Source organism: Echinops telfairi, unplaced genomic scaffold (assembly GCF_000313985.2).
Source record: "Echinops telfairi isolate 266 unplaced genomic scaffold, ASM31398v2 ScPeMD7_7469;HRSCAF=8507_1, whole genome shotgun sequence".
NCBI classification, from domain to species: Eukaryota; Metazoa; Chordata; class Mammalia; order Afrosoricida; family Tenrecidae; genus Echinops; species Echinops telfairi.
Genome location: NW_022111373.1, coordinates 111,998,494 through 112,005,234, shown reverse-complemented (window position 1 = coordinate 112,005,234; position 6,741 = coordinate 111,998,494).

Below are 6,741 nucleotides of genomic sequence, written 5' to 3'. Positions count from 1 at the left end.
GACCTAATGCCGGGGGCTTAAGTGGAGAGGAAGTGTTTTGAGAATGATGAGGGCAATGAATGTACAAATGCGCTTTACACATTTGATGTATGTATGGATTGTGATAAGAGTTGTATGAGCCCCTAATAAAATGATTTAAAAAAAACCCAAAGAAACAATTTAAACTGACCCCAAATTGACATGAATAGAATTTAGCAGATTTTAGAATTACAATCTGTAAGTTCAGAACCTTTGGTAGAAAAACTAAAAAAAGGTCTAGAAAGCATTCAAGTGGAATTTCTGGAGATGAAGACCACATGACCAGTGCTTCAAAGACCTGTGAGATGTCTATCAGGGAGGTTACCACCTGAATCCTAGTCTCATTAGCAAAGGAAAGGAGGCATAGAGAAATACTGAATAAAAAAATGCATGAAAACTAGCAAACTGTAACAGTCAGCTCTCAACAAACTCCAAGTACAAGAAATATAAAAACAATACCATGCAACACCCTAATAAAACTGCACAAAACTCCTGATAAGAACATATTTAAGGCAACCAGGTTAAAAAGATAAGTTACACATAGAAAGTATGCCAGGAGAATTCTCGTTGGACACAAGGTGAATGAAGACAACAGAACAACATTTGCTGAGTACTGGGTATGTGTGTAGTGATGGTGGTGGAGATAGGGGTTGTTGTATAAAAATGCAAAAATAATTCTTAGCTCATTTGTACAAATCAGACCATGGCTACATTTGACTTCGTGAGCTTCAATCTGCCAGCCCTAGAATAGAGGGACAGTCTCCTGAGGTTCCTACAAGCTTGCTATTTGCTTTTTCTAAAGGGCAATATACAACTTAAAACATATAGTACTGCATGGCTAATAGTTCAAGGGTCTTTGTGATTTCCTGTAAAATGTTTATTCTGCTAAAACAAAGCCCAACATTTATCGAGATCTAAATATAGGCATGTACATATGTAAATATATTTACATATGACAATGGGGAAATAGATCTATGTACATATACTTATAGGCTTAGTGTTAAGGTAGCAGATGGACATTGAGTCTCTACTCAAGTACTCCCTCAACACAAGAACACTTTGTTCTATTAAACTGGCATTCCATGACATTCACCTTTCCCACACAATTGCTGAAGACAAAGCAGGTGCCTAAGCAAATGTGAAGAAAGCTTATGGCGCCTGGCTATCAAAAGATACAGTGAGTAGGATCTTAAAGATTTGAAGATGAACAAGGGGCCATCTAGCTGAGAAGCAACAAAGCCCACCAGCCTGTGTGATCACGAGGTGTCGCTAGGATCAGGCATCAGGCATCAAAGAAAAAAAAATCATATTATTGTGAATGAGGGGGAGTGCAGAGTGGGGACCCAAAACCCATCTGTAGGCAACTGGACATCCCCTTACAGAAGGGTCACTGGGAGGAGACGAGCCAGTCAGGGTGCAGTATAGCACCGATGAAACATACAACTTTCCTCTAGTTCTTAATGCTTCCTCCCCCCCACTATCATGATTCTAATTCTACCTAACAAATCCAGCTAGATCAGAGCATGTACAATGGTACAAAAAAGAGCTGGAAACAGAGAATCCAGGACAGATAAACCCCTCAGGACCAATAATGAGAGTAGCGATATCAGGAGGGTAAGGAAAAGTTGGAGGGGTGAGGGGAGAAAGGGGAAGCCATTCACAATGATCTACATATAACCCCTTCCCTGTGGCATGGACAACAGAAAAGTGGGTGGAGACATCCGTCAGTGTAAGACATGAAAAAGAAATATGAATAAAATCTTTCTCAACTTCAAAAAAATAGTAATTTATAAATTATCAAAGGTTCGTGTAGGAGGGGGAAAAATGAGGAACTGATACCAAGGGCTCAGGTAGAAAGAAAATGTTTTGAAAATGATGATGGCAACAAATGTACAAATGTGCTTGACACAATGGATGTATGCATGGATGGTGGTAAGAGTTGTAGAAGCCCACAATAAAATATTTTAAAAATAAATTTAAAAAAATTTAAATACACAAGGAACAGCCCCAAAACTATTTATTTTGAATATTTTTCTTCACCACTTATCTTCAGCTTACATCTGCCTACCGTTTCCCAGTCTGTTATACTGGGTTGTTAGCTCTAACAACAACCAGTTGACCATCAAATTACTAAGCAGACTACATATCCAAGAAGGAGCACTGGTAGTGTAGTGGTTACAAGTTCTGCTGCGATCTGCAAGACCAGAAGTTCGAAACCATCAATTGCCCCTCAAAAGAAAGATGGGATGTTCTACTCCCGTAACAGTGACAGTGCTGGAAACCTTCACAAGGGTGGTTCTACCCTATTCTATTGGGTCACTATGAGTCGTTATCAACCAGATGGCAGTGAGACACAGCCAAACTATTTCCAAGCAGGTGAGCGGCTATTTGCTGAGGCCAATCAGTTAGTTTTATTATCTCCCACACAATCTATATGTTGTGTTTTTCAAATGTAAATAAAATTCAAATGGATTTTAAGTGATTTCAGGTGTGTCTATAACCAGTAGTACCTTGGAGTCATCTGAAAAGTGAAATAAAAAAACCCATCTTAGATATGATTAGATCACACTAGGAAAATTTCAGTGATCTTCATAAACAGATCACTGTTAGTATTTACTTTTTTTGCTATTATAAATGGTATCTGTTTCAGAAGGCAGTGGAAGGAAGATTTTAAGTAAGTCAATGAAGTTAAAAAAGATTTGGTTATATTTGAGTAATTGAGAAGCTAGCAAAATCTAGACATTTTAGATCTACATAGTTAGCTAATCTAGGAACCCATTAAATCCAGTATGCAGTTCATCTGACGGAAACGTATAACTTGGTTGTCAGGCCTGACAGGAAGTTGTACTTAAATACTAGTTAAGATGATGCGTCTGAAAAGATATATTCCTCACAAAGCTGGGACATCCCACGGAGCAGTCTTAGTCGGTCCTAATAGGGCTGCTATCAATTGGAACCCACTGAACAGCACTCAGCAAAAGCAGCACAATTTTCTGTATTGTATTAGAGATTAAATTCTGAGCATCTCACTGACAAAAGGCTATCTCTGGATGGCAGTGAAAACACAAAATCCATTTCCAGAGTCTCTATGAAGATTAAGCTTCAGCTGACACTCTGCTGATCGTGAGCCAAAGATGTAGATGGTCTTGCTCCAGGCAGAGTCCAGCGGATCGCCTCCAGCCCTCTAAAGCCAGACCAGGGAAAGGCAGTCTCTCTATGGGGTTCCCTTAATCGAGATTACTGCATTGGAGACATTAAGGGGGATTGTCACGTAGTCTGACTGCCTTGGTAGAAAAGCCCTAGACCCTTTGCCATGACCCTTTAATACAGTTCCTCATGTTGTGATGACTCCCAATCATAACATTTTTTTTTGCTCCTTCATAACTGCAATTTTGCTACTGTTATGAATCATAATGTAGGATTTATTTTCATTGTTAAAAACTGAACATAATTAAAGCATAGGGATTAATCACAAAACAACATGTAATTATATATTGTGAAATATTTATTTCTAATTACAAATCAATGAAATTTTGTCTTGAAGCATGGTGTAGCATGGGTAACAGTTTCCAAGCCAGGTAGTCATGTGTGAGCGTTATCTATATGTGGGCAGACCCGCCTGGAGATGCATAGAAGAAAGCGGTGTCTCGGTTTCTAAGACCATTGGAAATATGTGTTTTCCGATGGTCTCAAGCGACCCCTGTGAAAGGGTCGTTCAACACCCCCAAAGGGGTCACAACCTAGAGGTTGAGAACCGAGCCCTAGACCAATCTTGTAAACTCTTCTACCTAACATAATGTATGTGTGCCACTCATGGCCCTTTTCCCACTTGTGTAATCCCAGCTGTAATTAATGTATTGCTCTGCCACCATCCATGAATCTGTGACTGTTTCCTTTGTTCTATACCTTATTTAACTGGCACCCTGTGACTCCTCAGACAACTTTAACACCTTGTCCTAATTGCCTCCCTCATCCAGATTATGTGCCTGTCTTCGTGATGTCTTTGCTCCATTTAAAACCTAATAAATGTTCTCCTTAAGTATCTGACATTGGGGTCTCTTTTATACCCTAACACAGTACAAATGGACTGCAGGCAGTTTCTTAAAACCATAATCTTAATAAAAACAAAATCTCATACCTGAGTTCATTAATTCAACAAGTAATTATTTATTAAGTATTTCTGATGCTCAGATACTGTATGACCAGAAGCAAGATGGATCTTTCTCTAATGGACCTCACATAAAGCTGGAAGGAAACTGACAATAAAAACAAGAACCTACACACCCGTGATAATAACAATGGGCCAAATTTGTCTATTGTGACATAAAACAAACATATCCCCCACTATAATGAACATATCAAGATTAGCAATATCAACACAAATCAAAATGATACACACTTTCTCCCTCCTTCCCAGCCACACTCCTTCTGCCTTTGTAGAATTACACCTGTGGGAAGAGACTATGGAGAAGCTTATTATCATCAGTCAAATGTGGCCAAGGGCCGACTGGAAACAGACCATCAAATGCCCATATCCAAGTTCAAGATAATGCTGAAAAAACTGAAACAAGTCCATTAAAGCCAAAATATCACCTTAAGTATATCCCACCTTAAATGTGTCCCACCTAAATTAAGAGATCATCTCAAGGACATACTTGGCAGATTGAACTCTAATAACAGAATACCATGAGAATCGTGGAATACCATCAAGAACATGGTACATGAAGAAAGCAAAAGGTTATCAAAGAAAAAAAATCAGGAAGGAGAAAATCAAGATGAGTATCAAAAGAGGCTCTAAAACTTGCTCTTGAAGGCAGTGCCTAAAGCCAATGGGAGAAATTTTGAAGTAAAAGATAAACAAAAAATTTTAAATGGAAGTTCAAAAAGGCAAAGTAAAGCATATAATGAAATGTGCAAAGACCTGGTGTTAAAAAACAAAAACAAAAGGAAAATACATTCTCGACATATCTCAAGATGAAAGAACTCAAGAAAAATTTCAAGTCTCAAATTGAAATACTGAGGATTCTATGAGTAAAATATTAAATTATACTGGAGACAACAAGGGATGACGGGAGAAATAGAGAGTGTATGTTGTTGGCAAAGAATATTTAAAGAACCACAGACTGTAAAAAGAAAAAACAGACCTGTCTTAGAAGTATAGCCAGAGTGCTCCTTAGAGGGAAGATTGGCATGACTTCATCTCACAGACTTTGGACAGGAGAGACCAGTCCCTAAAGAAGGACATCGTACTTCTTAAAGTGGAGGAGCAACAAGAAAAAGGAAGCTCCTTGGCCTGTCAGAAGGATGAACAAATCTGTCTTAAAAGAAAGGAAGCCAGAACAAACAAATCTGTCTTGGAAGAATACATCCAGAATGCTCCTTAGAAGTGAGGATGGGGCTCAAGCAGAAAGCAAATGTTTTGAAAATGACGAGGGCAACAAATGTACAAATGTGCTTGACACAATGGACGTATGTATGGATTGTGATAAGAGTTGTACAAGCCCCATAAATCTGAAATCAAATTAATGATATATTTAATATCTATGCTTGTTATAAGCAGACATGAGTATCTAAAGTATAAGGACCTTATTAGTTATTAATACCTTTGCAAAGACAAAACTTCTTTTTTTTTCAATTCACAAATTTTTTAAAGTTACAAACTTGGCATTTTCAAATGAATATAGTTTTGTGCTATTAAAACTGACTTTTTATCCCATAACAATTTATCAAATAAAATCATGAAAGAAGAAATAATTTCCTGAATTGAAATAGGAAAAAAGCAAAACGAATGCCATTCGTCCTTATACACACATAGACTTCATATGAAAATCAGTTTAAAAATAAATATTTTTTTTATTTTCTGCTTCTGCAAACTAGTGGAATGGCTAACAAAAATACTAAAGTGAGTTATTTTATGACAAAATAATAAAAATTTAGATAAAACACTAATGCCTATTTTACAAATGTATGCACTATTCTTGTACTAAAGTTTACATAATTGATGACATAATTCTTTCAGTAAATCACAAAATAAGACATTTGACTAATGACTACAAAAAACAGTGTGTGAGGGCAATGAATGTACAAATGTGCTTTACACAACTGATGTATGTATGGATTGTGCTAAGAGTTGTATGAGCCCCTAATAAAACGATTAAAAAAAATAGTGAGTGATCTGACAATGCCATCAAATAGCAGACATTACATATCACTTATTGGATTTAAAAAATTAAGTATGAGATTTATACTCATAGGTACATGAATATACACATGTGAATTATTTAAGTAAACTCAAAGGACTTCTTATATTCAAATGTTTTTAAAAAAAATCATTTTATTGGGGGCTCGTACAACTCTTATCACAATCCATATATCCATCCATTGTATCAAGCACATTTGCACTTTTATTGCCCTCATCATTCTCAAAACATTTGCTTTGTACTTGAGCCCTTGGTATCAGCTCATTTTATCCTCTCCCTCCATGCTTCCCCCTTCCCCTCCCCCACGAATCCTTGAGAATTTATAAATTATTATTATTTTCCCTTATCTTACACCATCCGACGTCTTCCTTCACCTACTTCTCCACTGTCCGTCCCCCAGAGAGGAGGTTATATGTAGGTCCTTGTAATCTGCTCCCCCTTTCTCCCTCACCTTCCCTCCACCCTCCCGGTACAGTGAACCCTCGCCACTTCGCGCTTCGACTTCCTCGGCTTCACTCTATCG